Source organism: Odontesthes bonariensis, chromosome 3 (genome assembly GCF_027942865.1).
Source record: "Odontesthes bonariensis isolate fOdoBon6 chromosome 3, fOdoBon6.hap1, whole genome shotgun sequence".
Taxonomy (NCBI): domain Eukaryota; kingdom Metazoa; phylum Chordata; class Actinopteri; order Atheriniformes; family Atherinopsidae; genus Odontesthes; species Odontesthes bonariensis.
Window position 1 is genome coordinate 36,374,448 of NC_134508.1, and position 17,429 is coordinate 36,391,876.

The window sequence follows — 17,429 nt, forward strand, 5'->3', positions numbered from 1 at the left end:
TGTATTTTTAACTGTCAGTTCCAAGTTTCCTCCCAAATCTGCAGAGGTCAGGGGAAAGTCTGACTGTAGTATAATGTAACCACAGATACCAGAAACCCATGGAACAGGCATAGCAGGCCAAAGCACAGATTGGTGGGGTCTAGATCTGTGATGCTGACGTCATGTTTACTCAGGGCACTCCCTATGACTCAGTTTTTCTCCAGTCAAATAATATTGAATGTCTAAAGAGAGTTTTTGTTTGCTGTTGATATAGAAACACATTAACTCTAAAATTCCTACATGCCTTCTTGCACATAATATAGATAAAAATAAGGTAATGCTGGAAGTTGAGATTCGCATGTAGCTATTCAGTATTCTAAGCCATTTCAGTACAACTACATGTACCACTCATTCAGGTTGTGATATATGACACAACTAAGCATCTAACTCTGTTTAGATACTGTCCCTGTCCTGTTAGACAAAATGTCAGAGGATGATTTGAGGAGCTGCAAGAAGACCTTTCACTTGCTGGTGGTACCACACAGTCAAATCATGTTAAAAGTGATGAGAGATTTGTAACACTAAATCAATCCAAATTTACATTAACAATTGAGACAGCACAGTACTTTGGGTGGTACAGTGTCTGGAACTAATCATTTTCTTTCTCACTTGAACATGTGTTTCCAATCAAGGCTTGATAAAAGAATTCTAAAATGATGCTAAAATTTTCTAATGAGCTTTTTCTTCTGTGTAAACATTGATTTATTATTTTTGTTTTACATTTTACAAAACTAATCTGAATGCTGTGCTGATGATATTTTTTTGGGAAAGGCACATTTATTTGTATGCCACATTTCATATACAAAGGCAACTCAGGTTACAAGGTACAGACATGTTTAATAAGACTATTATTATTAGTATTAGTAATTCGGTCAGTTATGTAACCATGCCACCGGGAAAGTTGTTCACATCTGGATGTAGCTGACCAGTTGAAGAGAAATTTTAGAATGTAGTGCAGGAGTAAAACAGATAAAAAGGAAGAGGAAGTTTAGTTTTGTTGTCACACCATAGAAGCAGAAAGAAACTGTGGATGGAACAGTAAGAGCAAAGGAGGCGAGAGTTCAGTGGTTGCTAACAACAGATGGAGAACTCCTCAATACATATTTTTGAGAAGGAGTGTCTCTGCACCTCAGGTGTTAAAATGTTGGCTGTGATTTTCTGTCAATGTAGTCTACTGAGGGAATTCCCTTGCGTTACCTGCTGACACTCCTTGTGATGTCACAAGCTCCCGGTTGCCAAACAATACAAAAACAACATCTCACTACATTAATGGCTATATCAACTCGAGATTTCAACCACACCTTTCTCTCACATCAGTTTGTCCATTGATTTTCATTCAATTGAATTCAAACTAATTAATTTTGTTTAATTATTATTATTTTATATTATTATGAATTTGTTCATTCATTAATTTAAACCCCTTGGGGTTTAATAAAGTATTATTCAATCTAATGCAATTAAATAAAGTGATGACAAGGTTACAGAAACTTATGATTATTCATGTTCTGATTAAAGAATAAAAGACATTAAAAATCTCACATCCTGGCTGTAAATGCAGTTTATTCCCTAAAAACAAACTATATTTAAATGGGTGTATATACTCAAGAGAATATCGAATAAAGTCGTTTTCTACATAAACAGACACACAACAAATCTCATCCATGAAGTTCTATCATTTAAATAGACCTGTCAAGTATTTCAGTGATGTCTCACATAATATATTATGTAATACAACTTTTACAAACTTAGTATGTGGATAACTAGCACAACAGACAACATGAACACTTAATCACTGGAATCTTCACTCATTAGAACTATCTTGATTCCTTTTGACCTAATGTTACCCTCCAAAATCCATTTAAAAAAAATCACATGATCATGGTTAACAAACTTGACAGTGTGGCTTAATGATGAATTAATTTTGATAGAGAATTTCCAATGACTCGCCTATTGACTGCTGGGATAGGCTCCAGCCCCCCGGCGACCCGACCGATGGATTCAGCGGGTATAGAAAATGGATGGATGGATGGAATTTCCAATGATTAATCCAAAAAGACATTCAAGTGTCAGCATTGTGTATGTTGAAAGTGAAAAGATGAACTCGTTGTTCAAGGCTAATATTAGGCCATGTTTGTCATATTCTCCATGAAATGGAGCATGTGAAAGTCCGGCAGGCATGCAATAAAATATTACATGTTATAAATAAATTGAATGCTCAATAACTCAAAAGAATTGCTTCCGCTCTTCAGCCAGAGAAATGAGAGACTGTGATTAAAAAAATTTCAATCAATTTTTCTTGAGCAATTTCAAGACACATAATGGTGATGATAAATCATTGGAAAACATATTGATCATTAACATACATTTGAATGGAAAACAGATCTGATAGCAGAACCTCTGGATGTTCTGGGTTACTGAAGCATTTAACTAGGTCTTTTTTATCAACTGTTCCTGAAAGGATTTCCAAACTGTAGGCTAACTGACTACAGCATGGGAAAGGAGCAAACATAGTCCTTTATCAAAACAGCCCATGGCAGAATCTTGGAATTTTTATCCAACTTTTTGCTGCACTTGCACCTGCACAGGGTTTTACAGCAAATCTTTACTACTTCAGTTCTTATTACTTGGGCCTCAGAAAACTGATGTGCTAATAGTGCAAGGCTGCCATCTTCTGGTACTTTAAGAAATTTCATCATGTAGCTGAAGCAAAATATTTGTTGAGTTTCCCTCCACATTGTAACCGATTTCAAATGGTGCTAGACGTGATGGAAACTCTGAACACCAGACGAAAACGGTCAGCCTTGGTGAGAGGGGGGTCAAGATGTCAGAAGACTGGACTCCAATGCTGTCTTCTTTCTGATGGTGGAGGCTTGGGCTTTGAAGATACATGTACAGTCATAGGCACCATAGTCATAATCAATGGATATTGCAGATGTATTTCTGAATTATTCTTAATGAATTTATCATGAATCTTAAGGAGTATGTAAAAAAAGTGCAAAAAATGTGCAAACAATAACATCAAACTGAGATCCTAAAGTGTTGTTCTTCCAGAAGTCTGTTCCTGCTCAAGAACACCGATTTCAAATGGTGCTAGATGGGATTTTAGACTCTAAGACACCATCTGAAACCAGTTCCCTGGGGAGGATGAATTTAAGAAAACATAAAGCCCAAAGTCAAGTGCCATTTGGAACACCCACCGACCCACCCACCTCCACATTCAGCCACACATTCTATAACTGGCCTCCATGATTATCCTAAAAAAATGACAATCAGATCTGGTAATATACAACATGCTGAGTTCATTACAGCAACTAAGTTATTCTGATACTATCAGAAAAACTGCATTAACCCATCAGGTGGTACATTTGATTTGTGTGCAATTAATTTGGTGCAAAAATCAATTTTCCACGAGGCAGAACCCTTTAATAGTTTCTTGCAAACCTGTCTAATGTGATCATTGATTTGCTATGTAATAACTGGGTCAATTTTAGAGGTGGTAGTACTTAAAGAAAGCTATCTACATGAACTATACTTTAGTAAAAAGAAAGAAAAATTCTGTTGGCACTTACACTAGTTGTACAGCCTTTTGTTTTTGTTCCTGCTGATGACACTGATCTGTTCCTCTCATCACGTGCTGTCCTTCTCAGGGTCTTTGAAAGGGGGAAATTAGGTTTGTATAGACATTAAAAATAAAAATACAAACCTCAAAGAATGTTTAACAGCCATCAGTTTAACTTTGATAACTTAATTTGAAACAAGCTGGGTTTTTTTTAGCTCTGCGAAGATGAATCTGTGCACAATCTACTTTACTGACAACTTAAAATAACATGTTTAACACAACATCTTTGTCTAAAGATTAAGGAGTTTCCTTTGAGCTCATGCTACGAGTTTCCCCTTTCTACAAACTGAAAAATAACCAGAAACCTAAGAAGATTCAGACTCTTTGCTAGAACATTTAGAGTGAGTTAAGAGCACATCAAAGAGAGACCCAACAGCTCAGCATCTTGTATTATAGTTCATCAGGTGTTCAAGATCTCAGTAAGAAAGAACATGGTAGTAGACTGGCACCAGAGATCTCGCCTAACAAAAACAGTCTATGAATCATACAGTGGATGGAAAAAGCTATCTGAATGTCCCTGCAGACTTCTTTGTAGTCCACAGCAGGATACTGTGTCCCCTCCTGGGTCTGCCTCAGGTATCTGGTCCGGCTGCTGGGAGGAGTTGACTGTTGTACGAGGTGGAAAAACCAGGTCCTGAAATAGGTAAAGATTCATTAGTATAAACCCAATGAAGCGTGCAGTACGTCTGTATGAAACTCATTTGGGACTTATGAGTTCCATTTGTAATGACAGAACAAAACCAAGATGGCCAAAATGAAAACTTGTTGGATTCTATCAGCAGGTCTGACATTAAAAGCTGGGGCATTATCCTGCCATGTCAGTGTCTCAGACACTAGTGTCCTGTTGTTGGGAAATGGTGATGTTGCAACTAATCCAAAACCTCTGTGTGTCTTTCAGGCACAATTTCCCTGTCAGTCTGTCCATAATCCTCGTGTCTTGGCCTCTGAAACAAAAGCAATTGTAGGGACTGGTTATATTTTAGGAACTGTTAATCTAATTAAGTCATTTTTGATAGGTGACATTGTTTTAAGGATGCGTTCTTTGACTCAAACAAAAGATCAAAACTCGACTCCAACAGGCTCTGCCACTATTTACAGGAAATTCAGTGTAAACTAAATCAGACAGCCATTGTGGCCTAAAGGTCACAGCACTCCTTACATCCATCTTCGACTTGTTTGTTCTGAAGTCCACCATAACATTACTATGTGTAAACTTCTCTCTACATGCCCATCTCTCCCTCTTTTGTTCTGCAGTATTGTTTTTTACTTCAAACCCTTTTCACTGTCTGTTGTCTGCGCAGAGGCTGCTCACTGTATTGAAGCAGTTTTTTTCTGCCGAGTCACCTGACTATCGATGGCTTGTTAAAGGCGCATCAGCCCCTTTTAAAACCAAAACAAAAGTGAATTATGCAACATCGGTTCACTTTGAAGCCACATCAAACTGCATGCAACGTCTACTTTTAATAATATTAATAAGCAGAGATGATAAAAATACAAGTTGACCAGACAAAAAATGTTTGACAGATACAAACTGAACAAATGTTTCTTTTTGAATAATGGTGACATAACATATCCTTGTGCTTAAAAGATTTATTGTGCATCATACAGTGCAGGCTGTTAGCTGGCAATTTGTGTCACCAGGAGAGAGCACTGGGTTTGGTCCCATTAGAGCAGGTGACGTGAAACTAACACTCAATGCCTGCATATGTGTCAAATTGTGTGTGTGGATAACAGTGTGGGGTGGAGCTGTGAGCATGTTTGCACGTGTAAACAGGGTTGGTGGTTAATCCTCTTACAGATTAGAGGTCCTAATTTATCAGGAGTGAGAGAGGCAACCTTATCAAGGTAATGTGTTTTTAAACCACCCGCAGTCAAGGAAAAGAAAAGTATGACATGGGTCCAAATACCTTATAAACAAAACATTCTAATGAAACTTTATGAGTAGATTTACTAATTTAGTCATTTAGTTTTTGGAGTTGTTGTCCACTGCTTTTGATGGTGGTGTCAGTAGAATTGCAAAATAATCACATGATGCCTAACAGGACCAATCAGACCTCACTTCCTGCTCACTCTCCCTGTACAGACAGTGTCCTAAAAGTATCAAATGTTTGGATCACACAATAGCTCGGATATTTCCTTCTAGAATTGCATCACCTTCTCTTAGGAGCCGCGGATTGTGAAATGTTTGGAGAAGCCTTAACACGTTCAGATGAGCCCGATGCTCTGTTTGTTCGATGTGCTGCACAATGGGAGAACATAAATGCCAGAGACCGAGTAGTTTATTAACACCTTGCCACTCTTTTCTGTTGCGCTGCCTGATGGGAAATATCAGATGTCTTGCTGACAACAAGACTGGCATAATGAGTTAAGCTAGCTGCAGTAGGGCATCTTGAGGAAGCAAATTAGGTTTCCAGTTTCTGAGATGGTTGTGGACAAAAACACTGTGGCAAAAAAAAGTTATCTTACTGTGTCATTTGCTTACATACTGCCTTCCTTCCCACAAGCAAACACATAAAACCACACAAAGAAAAATCAGACTATTAATAATGGACGAACAAGCAAGGCACCCTTTTGGTTCATCACAGTGGCTTACAGCACTCACCCCCCCACCGCACCCCATTTTGCAGCACATAAGGTGTCTACCTGGGAACAAATGCTGCCTCACACTTGTCTATTAATACATCATCATCTAGCAAGGCCAGCAGTGCTCCGGGTTTAATTTTAGCACTGTCATCTCTCGGCTCTGTGCCACTTCCTATTCTATAATCTCAGCGTAGGAGGGATCTGTTTTAAGAGGCAGTGGTCTCTCTGTGTTTTTTCTGATAGTTTATGTGGGCTACAGGTGACGCAGGCCCCTCGCTGAAAACCCATTTGTTAGTAGATTCACATCGTCTCTCTTGTTTTTCAGAGATACTTCTCTGTTGTATCTAGTTTTGAACCACGAGCATCAGCTGAAATTCCCTGGCTCTGCTGAAATGGCAAGGATTGATTTTTAGTTTTCTGTTTTATTTGTGAAATTTAAAAAACAACAACTCTGAATTAATCTCTGTTGAATGCCTCTATTTGTTCGACTCGAGAGGCAGTACCTATCCCCAATAGAAAGGCAAAATAACTATTGAGGTCACGTTTCCTTGTCTGTGAAAGTGGGTCACTTGTTCCAGTGGTCAGTCTCAGAAGACATGGTAAACATTGACTGCTCTGGGTATGATCCTCCCAATCTTTACAATGTATTCCGATAAGCTTTGGTTGGCAGGCCCATAAAATGTATAAACTCTGCAGATACTCTGCTTTAGAGCGAGCCTTGACACTCACTTGGTAATCTGTTTATGCATCTTCCCAGGACCTTTACATGTTTGTTTCAAAACTACCATAATAGCATTTCCTCTGGAGTCACATTTCTTTTCAGTACACATAATTAAAGTTCTAAAGCCACCTTCCCCTCCTCTCTCTGCCTCTCTCCTTACATTTGCTTGCCAGTGGTTTAGCAACACATAAGGTCTACTGCTGATTCACCCAATGACTGAACAAATCCATTTGGCAGGATGGAGTTTGCTCCTCCTGCGCATCTCATTTTCACCTCAGATGCTGGGAGGTGATGAAGCTCTTCATCTCCCGTCTCTTTTGGCATGTAAGCAGCAGGAAGCACATCGGCTTCCTACAAGGTGTTCATAGGAAGGTACGAAAGGCTAACAGCCTCTGTGACAGCCACAATAATGTCATTACATAAAGAGTGTCAATGTCCTATTGTGCTATGGCAGGCGTGCATTACGGATCTTGGGTTACAAATCTGTTAAATGGCTTACTCCTTAACAGTAATAGAAGTGCAATCTACAACTCAGTTGTACAATGCTCAAAACTTTGTGTAATTTATTGATTTGAATAATCACAGGATATTTGGCCATACCATCAATACAACATGGGGTAAAACAAATCCCTGGGATAAAAAGTAAAAACGGTGTTTAATAAAGAAGAGAGGAGTAATATATGTGTCAACATCACTGTGGAGCAGACCACATTTCCCAAGAAGGGTGTTGCTCAGTAGCACCCCCTATGTTCGGGAAGCACAACTTGTTTTCAACATATCAAGTGCGCACTATAAATCTAGATTATTATTTAGGACCTCCTGGGATATCTGTGACGCAGCAAATTATGTTTGACACCTGAAACTTAAATAAAGCTGCGTCACATCTGTGATGCCTTCTTAAAGCTTTAGTTTTAATTTCCTCTAAAAACACTCAAACAACAGCAAACCCCCTCACATCGTTGCGTGACCACGTTTTTCAAGTATATAAGTATTTCTTTTTGCTGTAAAAGCAGTCTTTGATTTCTGGAAACACTATCAAAGAAGCCCATGAGGCCATATGGTGGTAAATGATCGTGTCAATATGTACTGCGTAACATCGTCCTCTCCCACAACAGGATTACGCACTATCCATCTCCTGCGCAGCATCCTATTCCGAGCTCTTCCTTGACACGGCCATCTCTACCGATTCCACGTTTTGTTTACATCCTCGTTTGATCATTAAAATCAGGCACAAGTCAAGTTTCAGACCGAGCACAACTACGCTGTCATGCCGTCGCAGTAAAACCTTCGCAGCGGAAATTCCCACTGGACTTCATGTGGCTTGTCGGACTTCGCCGCTGACGCAGTTTAATTTACCTGTTGTCATATCGATGATGAAACATTATGATTTAAAAAAAAAAAATGTTCACAATCATTTTCGTCAACAAGTTCCCGAGTCCAACATGACTGAGAATACAACACTTTTATTTTGTTTCATTATTCTTTAGCCGACAGTTGAAGAAGCGCTTCTAAGCTTTATTCTTACCTTTTCATCCAGCACTCCAGTGGACATGAATTTTACACAGTGGTATTCTCTAAGCAACATACGCAGCATTATGTAGCTTTGGCCATGTCATAACATAAATAACTTACGTGTTTATCTCAAGCCTGCTTTCCTCCTGTGTCGAAGAAGTGACAGCCAATTTCCCGGTCGGCGTCACTCAAATCCGGCCCTCGCTGCATGGACAGTCCACCCTCATTCCCCGTTTCAACCTTAATGTCGCTATTATCAACCTCGGAGTGCACGATTGTCACAGTGTATCCCCTAACGATTTTCCATAGCGCAACACGGGAACCCCGCCCCTGACACTCCCCCGGTCCCTGATTGGCCGAGCGGCTGGAGAGTCTTTCCTCATCGCCAGAATCACATGTGGCTGACGCATGTTTACAAACATCGGTGAAATCACATGGTAATGGGCGCCGATATACCGTAAACCACCTCCCTTTGACGCAACAACCAGATGTCGTGCCGAGAGTCTAGTAATGATTCATCAATGAATGTGAAAAAAAATGGCTGTTGTTATAACGGAAACACAAGGGATATAGTGACATAATATCCTCATAATAGATAGAGAAAACAGACGTCCTTGATCCGAAGGGACATGGGTCTCAACCGGGAAAATTGTGGATAACCAGTGAGGAATTCTACATTGTTGACCTGTATAGGCGTAAGTCTTTACTTGTGAAATAAACACTGACTCTTATAACTGCACAAAACCAGAAAAATGATCCCACCATGGGTTCTAAAGATGGATTATTGTAGCTGCTTCGCTTTAAACAGGTTCACAACACAGATTATGGACTATAGAAATGATCAACATATTTACAGAATAGTTAGGTTGGCATATTAAAAAAAATTAATTATTAACTGATTTCGTAAGGTCCATTCATCCATTATTTTTTTATAATGCACAATGGGAAAAAAATAAATCAAGTGTAGTGTCAGTCTTACTCCAGCAGGTGCCAGCACAACGCTAAATATTGGGCTGTTCCAGTAAACGTCTGGTCTGCTCCTCTGCACTTCTCTGTTGTCTTTCATTCCAGAGGTGGCCATATTGGCTTTCGTTACAAATTTAGTGACGGTTACAGCCCATTAAATGGCACAGTGGCTTATAACAGTTAATCATGGGTCTATTTTATGATATGATGATCAGGACATGGTCCAGCCGCTTTGAGGAGGAACAGCTCTGAGGTTTTGAGAAAACACGATGACTCAGTCATGACCCATTTTGTGACTCAAGCACACACAAATTGGCTTATAAACGCAGCATCATATTACAAAATCAACTTTCATTCTGTTGTTTGAAGTCATATAACACAAAAGCCACAAACTGAGTTGTTGTCATGTTTACTATTTCGATTTACGGTAAGCGATGTGAATCAACGGGCGACTTTACAACGACTTACGGTATTTGACGATTGACGTCACTTGTGTTTTGGCGGGAGATCAACTGTTGAACCGTTATTACAGTAACTACACGGATCACACTTTAAATGTACCTTCCCGCGACCTTTCAGTTGAATACTCGAAGGCTTTGTGAAGTTTAGTTCTGACCAGTTTTAAAATGTAACATTTTAAATCAACATCAGCTGAAATGACGAGAGATCACCATTAGATGGAGTCACAATACAAATAATGCTTTGAAGGAAGTCAAAATATAGTTTTTTTTTTGTGCGATTATATGTATGAGAGAAATTGATTATAAGTTCAATAAATTATGACTTAATCACAATTTGATTGATTACAGCTGAAATTAGTTAGTTTTCTAAATACTTAAAATGATGTATTGCTTTTGTGGACACAGAGACTAAACCAGTTCTCAAATGAATGTACACCAATTTTGCACATAATTTATATACAATTATATAGGCTACATATAGAATAAGTGGCTGGTTGTGATAAAAATGAGAGCTGATGTGGGTAAAACAGCACTGACGTATCATGTTTGGACATTTGCGGGGATGGACTGGTACCGCCTTGTTTACTGTCATTACCGTGCAAACAATGCTGACTTTTGCACCCACTCATCTTTACAGCAGCAGCACAGACAGTGGTAGCCTCTCGCCCATCTGGCTTGGTAAGTGAACTATTACAGCAGGCATATAAAGGCTGCCAGTGTAGCAACAAGTAACAAGATCTGAAAAAGGTCACTTCAGATGGCATGACTGGAGTGGTTAATCTGCTGTGGCTGCACGAACTGTACATAAACACACACAACCAGTCTGGCTTCACACACATGTAAGTTCCTCTCCAGTGTATCCACACCAAGAATGACAGATGACCTTGTAACCATGTGTTGTGTGAGTGAATCCTCATGACCATCAGGAGCCAGTAGGTCATTGCTTTTTTAGTCCCAAGACACCCTCTGGCATTAGCAGTGGCCCATTATTGCTTGGAGTTACAATTATATTTTAGTGTTTCTTTGTTTTTAAGAAACATATGGAACATATTTTATATTTTTTATGTAAAAAAGAAACTTACAATAGAAGTGGCAACATTCATGTCTTGTTAATCAAAGTTGTACCACAAAAATTGCATTCCCTCCAAAGGAGCAGTCTTTGCTTTAATGAAAACATAAAATGATCTGTTCAGACTGACATTATAAGAATACAAGTTCCACAGAAGGAATGTTCAGTACACCTTTCATTATATGGGTTTCTGATTTGTTAACACTGTCAATGTAAACTTCTTCATTTGAGAAGTTTCTGGAATCAGTTTAATTTCCCAAACAACTCATGCAACCTCATATCATCACATTTGGATCTTTGTAATAAGCTGCTGGGATTTCTCTTGCTGCTTTTATACCCAAACTGCTGGACCCATGAACCATACGACCCAGAATGTGCCCCAGTATTCATTCAGCATAGCTTAATTTTCTTTTCTCACATTTATTCTTGTTATATTTTATTTTTTTTGTTGTTCTTAGCTGAGCAAAGAATTTTTTTTACATTGGATATCACCATAGATGTTGACGTCAGCTGTGTTTGAGCAGTTCCAGAACCTGGTATATCCACTGATGACCTCTAACAAGTTTGAACATCTTCCCCACCTGTTGTCTATACTGGCTGTACATTGCAAGTAGTTCATGGCATCATTTATTGAGTATGGTCACTGCAGGTCTGATTAGTTGTGCTCAATCTGCGTTTGAAGATTGCTGCTGTGACTTTTTAGTTGCTCACCAATTTTCCACAGCCTTTCTCATTCTTCATGGAGTCTGATAACCAGATTCTTCGTTCAGTTCTGTTCAATGTACAGCCATGATATGGATGAGCTGATGAACAAACATAATCTCAAGGCACTTAAAAGAGACAGTCCAATTCAAGTCAATTATAATCCATATTATTAGATTCCAAATCAGTTTAATTCAAAAAAGCTATTTAAAAAAAAAAGAAGTTGGCTTGCTAAAGAAACCATCAGATTGCAACGAAACTTCTCTTCAATCCAATCCCCCATCCTGAGCGTGCACAAGATGACATGTTGATGTGATGATGTGTGAAAGGTAATGATGTGGAGGACCTAGATGCAGACACAGATGAAACCGAGTTAGAAGAAACCTATACTGATTTATTATTATAACAGAAAACGCGTCCGAACTGGAAAACCATGAAAAAAAAACTGTGCAAAACAAAACCTAAGAACAGACAAACTGACTGGGGCAGAAATGGCAAAGGCAACCAACTCAGGCACAGACCAGAGAGCAGAGCCAGAGACTGTGACAGTGACGATAGAGAGGACAGGAAAGAAGGGACAAACACCATAACACCAGACCGGGGATACCTGCTGAGAAAAAGAAACACAAGTTAATGACAACAGTAATGTCATATGAACATGGAGAGTAAACAGGGTGAGGAAAGGTGCATCGTGGAAGGTCCCCCAGCAGTCTAGGCCTATTGTAGCATGACTATGGGCTGTTTCAGGGTCCCCGAGCCATCCCATAAGCTTTATCAAATATGAAAGTTTTAAACCTAGTCTTAAAGGTAGATAGGGGGTCTACTTGCTGAACACAAACTGGCAGCTGGTTCCACAGAGAGGGGCCTGATAACTGAAGGCTCTGCCTCTCATTCTACTTCTAGAAACTCTGGGAACCATAAGTAAACCTGCAGTCTGAGAGCAAAGTGCTCTGTTGGGAAATTATCACACTATGACATTTTGGAGATATGATGGATCTTTGTCATAAAGAGTTTTATATGTGAGGAGAAGAATTTTAAATTCTATTCTGAATTTACCAGGGAGCCAACGAACAGAAGCTAAAACCGGAGACATATGATCTCTCCTGTTACTTCTCTCCAGAACTCTGCATTTCTGATCAGCTGGAGGCAGCTGGAGAATTATGTAAACAGTCCAATAATAAAGAATGACAGTAGTCCAATCTTGAAGTAATGGATGCACGGACCAGTTTTCTGCATCACTCTGAGACAGGGTGTTCCTAACTTTGATAATATTACAAAGCTGGAAGTAGGCAGTCCTAGAAATCTGTTTTATATGTGAGTCATTAGTAAACCAAATTTAAAGATAGCTGCCATTCCTCCTCCTCTGCCTGTGGTTTGAGGAAGGTGAAAATTCAAAGAGCTAGAGGGAGTTGATTCATTAATACTAACATGATCCTCCTGCTTCGGCCAGGTTTCTGTAAGAAAAAACACATCAATATGATGATCTCAAATCAAGTCATTCACTAACAGAGACTTGGACTTCAGAGATTTAATATTCAGCAAACTGCATTTAACATTTTTATGTTTTTGTTCAGTCTTAATTTTTTTTTTTTTTAGGTTTTCAGGATTTGCTCCTTTTGTGTTTACTGATTTATTAAATTTGGATGGTCTGGGAGCAGACAGTCATTAATGTTTTGGGTTTTTTTGGGAGGTGGTTGTTATATTTCTATACTTCTCCCAGTTCTCATATTAAGCCTGATTTATAGTCGTCCAGGAAAGGCCACGGAGGGCCCTCTCCGTCGTCGGAAACCCTCCTGGAGACGCTCTCCGTTGCTTGCGTGCGCCAGCCAAAATTCCTATCTATCCGTTGAGGAGACGGAGACTCATGGAGACCGCAAGGGTTGTGATTGGTCGGCTAACAACATCATTTCCGGAATTACTTTTCTGGTTTAGCTCCTTTCTCTTACAACAACAACACCGCCATTTTTGAAAGAGTTTATTGTGTGCCGGTCAACATTTGGTCAAAATTATTTGCATTTCAATATCAACAAGCTCCAACTCCAACAACAGTCTGTATCTCTCGGTCGCCATCGTTCACTGTGAGGAGTGGAACAGAGCCGGAAGGTAAACAATCAATCAGCGATTTTCACGATAGACGTCGAGGGATTAGGTCGTCTAGCGTAGCAACACCTACTGATCGGGAGGTGAATTGCCTTGCGTATCTGACATCCCGACAGAGAACTTCGAAAGGTTTTATAGCCTCTGCGTAACCACGGAGTCGGATTGGCGGATAGCGACGGAGTAGCATACCAAGGCCTTTAGACAGCCAGTGGTTGAAGGATGACATGCGGCTAAACATGTCATCACTGGTCAGATTTGGTAGGGGTCCAGTAAAAAATACTAAGGCTGACACTAATTTGCTAAGTTATACATTGATGCAACATTAGTGTCCCATGATTGGCTGACAATCGGGTGGTTTTCAACAGTGCGGAGCTTCCAAAACTACAAAAAGACTATACTTGATACAAGTACCATTATTGCTGGAAGAAACTGCAGAAAACTGAGGAGATCTGCTTATCAAGTTTAAAAACGCTGTCAAAATATACACCAAGATTCTTTACAGAAGAATGAATATTACAAGCAAATTGGCCAAGAGTTCCCATATCATGAAAGAAAAACTCATCTGACTTAATGTCATTAAAACAAGCAAGCAGCAGTTGCAGGTAACACTTTTTTGGGGGGGGTTAAGGCTAAATAGATTTGTACTTCATCTGTAAAACAGTGAAAGGAAATATTATGTTTCTCCAAAATTGATGCAAGAAGCAGCAGATACAATAAGAAAAGCCAGGGGCCCTGGGATCAAAATCAGAATAATTCTATGTGTAATTACATGGATACAGTATATTAATAGCTGTCTAAGTGTGTGTTTTTTTTTGCACAAATTACACATTTGCTCTAACTACACTTATCTTTTGGTGAAGCTATTAGATCCTTAAGATCCTAAAGAAGGTTCAGTGTGTACAGCATGTTTTCAGGTGCTGTTTTGATAGCAAATATAGTTGAGTTGGTCAGCGCAGTCCCACCTCTTCAAACATCCCACCAGTGAGAGAGCACCACAGTAGTGAGTCCAGGCGGGGCAGTATGGCATCTCACCGTGGCTCCAGGGCAGGTACTCCACAGGGGTCCCATCCACCCACAACCAGCTGTCACCATAGTAGCACAGGGCAGTCCACACGTGGGCTGTCTGGGCTGTCTTGCTGGCCTGCAGGACTTCAGCCAGTGCAGATTCAGAGGGCAGGTTGACTAATTCCTTGTCCATGCTGCCACAGTGCTCCATTGCCTCCTCCCAGGTCTTGTTTTCTTTCACCAACACCAGGTTGCTCTGAAATTAGTAGAATGGGAAGTCCTTCTTACAGCTTGTAGCACTCAGGCCGTTTCTAGTTTGTACTACACACTTATAATCTTTTTCATCCTCCAAGAGGATGGACAAAGCATTTGTCCCATTTAACCACTTCCAAGTGTCACTGCCTTCTTTGTAGAGACCAGTCCAGGTATCTTTCTTCTCACTGTCATCATCGTCTAGGTTGCTGATTGAAGAAAGATTAGTTTCATGCTCTCTGCAGTATTCTCTGGCTTGTGACCAAGTCAGTTGTTTAGAGACATAGATATTATCTCCAAAGATAAGTCCAGTGAGAATGAGGAATTTTAGAACACTTGTCTTCATTGTCTTCACTTGACATTTTTGCATAAAGTTTCCCAAAGTGGGAATAATAGATAATGTCAGGTGTCTTAAGGACACTCAAAGAAGCAGAAGCACCCAATCACTGTTCATCCTTGGCTTTTATGAAAATGTCCAGGAGGACACCTGCAGATGTACAGATGCAAATTTAGGGCAAATTGGTTTAATGGAAGAACGCCTAATGGAAAGTGCAATATCAGACCTAGTGGAAAGCACCACCTGAAAATGATCTTTATAGGGTATCATCTTGACTCACATGTCTGTTTTTCAGGACTGGTTATGCTGATGACGCTTGCCTTATTCTAAATGGATCTGATCTCAATCGGGTGTATCCCAGTCCTCTGTGAGTCGTGCGCTCCCCTTGGTCATCAAAGCTCTCATCAGTTTATCACCCATGGTACATCAAATTCCCATACACCGCTGTCCAACAAGTACAAATTAAGAGGGACTTCCATGCCGTGGCTGGACTGCCAATCATAATTGGAGCACGAGACACATATACGCATCAAAACACCCGTGCCCCTGCCATCATGATGAGGCAACAACTGATTGCAATGCTTTAGTTGCAGTCATCGAGCGCCTGCCCAGGGCGAGATGTTTTTTTTTTTAAAGCCATTTTCATATCAAACCACTTCTTTTTTATTTCGGTGACATTACGAACTACAGGTGACACTGAATTAACAGCACTCGTAATTGCTTCCCATTTATTTGCAGAACTTCAATCTCAGAGCCCGTAAAGTTGTTCTTTTTGCGCCTTGATGCCATTCTCATGACTCAACATTTAACATTTCCTAGCACAGGAGCGAGGAAGCACAGCTCCTGATATGGTATAATTTGGGGCGTGGAGTATGCAAATCTACTATCCTTGTGCACGTGCACTTAGATACGCACGAGTGCATTCATCATTTATGCAGGTCGTTTACACACTTTTTCCGAAGTTAAGTGTTTGTTGAATCTGACGTGACGTGTTCGTACGAGACCTTCTTACGAAAAGAGTAAGAGAAATTTAGAATAAAAATACAAAAATGCTCTTGCATGAGGCCCATTGTGTAGTATGAGCAGACAGTGGACAAGTGTACAATACTTTTCTGACCTGTCTGTGTCTCCTTACTGACCTCACATTTTAGTAATGGTATGTTCTGCTTCACCTTAGTCAAAACATTGATTCGCATTTCAGTTCAATTTACAACAAGATGCACATAATTTTGCATAGCTACTGTAGACCTAATGATGAATTGCCTAATATTCAATGCTTTGTTTCTAAGTACTTCCCCAATAACTCCCTATTCAGGTATCTAAAATCTTCTTTAAAAAATCTTCCCCTTTACATTTAGGAGAGAGATCATCCGGAACTGACTCAGGTCCGAGGACTCTTTCTCCTTTGGAATAAGAACGCCTCCTGCCCTACGCCATGCTCTAGGAATAAACTGTTTCATCCAAACTATTCTTAATTGCTTCCACAAAAACTTTAGGATATCAGTTGCACTTTTATAAATCCAGTAGGGGACTCCATTTGGCCCTGGGGCCGACGAAGCCTTTGTACGCCTGACTACCTCCTCAACCTCCTTCCACCTAGGTGGTCTAACAGCCGTCTTATAAGCTATCTTTCCTAATGGTGGCATGTCAGGTGGAAGGCCTACGACTCTACGCTGCTCAAGATCTTAATATGTATTTCTTAGACACTCTTCCACCTCTGACTTTGTTGCCTAAAGCTGCCCCCCTTTTCCTGGTTAAACAATCCTTTAACAAACTTGAATGGGTCCCTGTAAAATGCAGTCCTTACATATTCTTTCTTCTTTCTCTTTTTCCCAAGATATTTAGCCCTCCTGAGTATTGCTAGCCTGCTTCTCAATTCTTCCTGCAAAACATTAATTCCCCCCCTCTCTTCTTCTGTAGCTCTTTTCCATTACTTTCTTAAATTTATTCTTTCCTTAACCAATTTCTCCATCTCTTTTGGCCATCTAAACTTAACTACTCTTGTACTCGTTCAACTCTCTTTCTATCTTGCACCCCAAATCTTTCTACACCATAGGAGTAAA

At 39.9% G+C, this 17,429-nt stretch overlaps 1 long non-coding RNA gene across 2 annotated transcripts; it reads right to left on the reverse strand.

Moving 5' to 3' along the window:
* Window positions 1-1,581: 1,581 nt before the first annotated feature.
* On the reverse strand, window positions 1,582-8,794 carry LOC142377499 (uncharacterized). 2 transcript variants are annotated; one of them, XR_012769523.1, is made up of 3 exons: window positions 8,595-8,794; window positions 3,609-4,292; window positions 1,582-2,914 (listed from the first exon to the last, which is right to left on the reverse strand). It is a non-coding gene; the product is annotated as an uncharacterized LOC142377499 (long non-coding RNA). The 2 variants fall into 2 exon arrangements; XR_012769522.1 differs by having other exon boundaries at window positions 1,582-4,292.
* Between the last annotated feature and the right edge of the window lie 8,635 nt (window positions 8,795-17,429).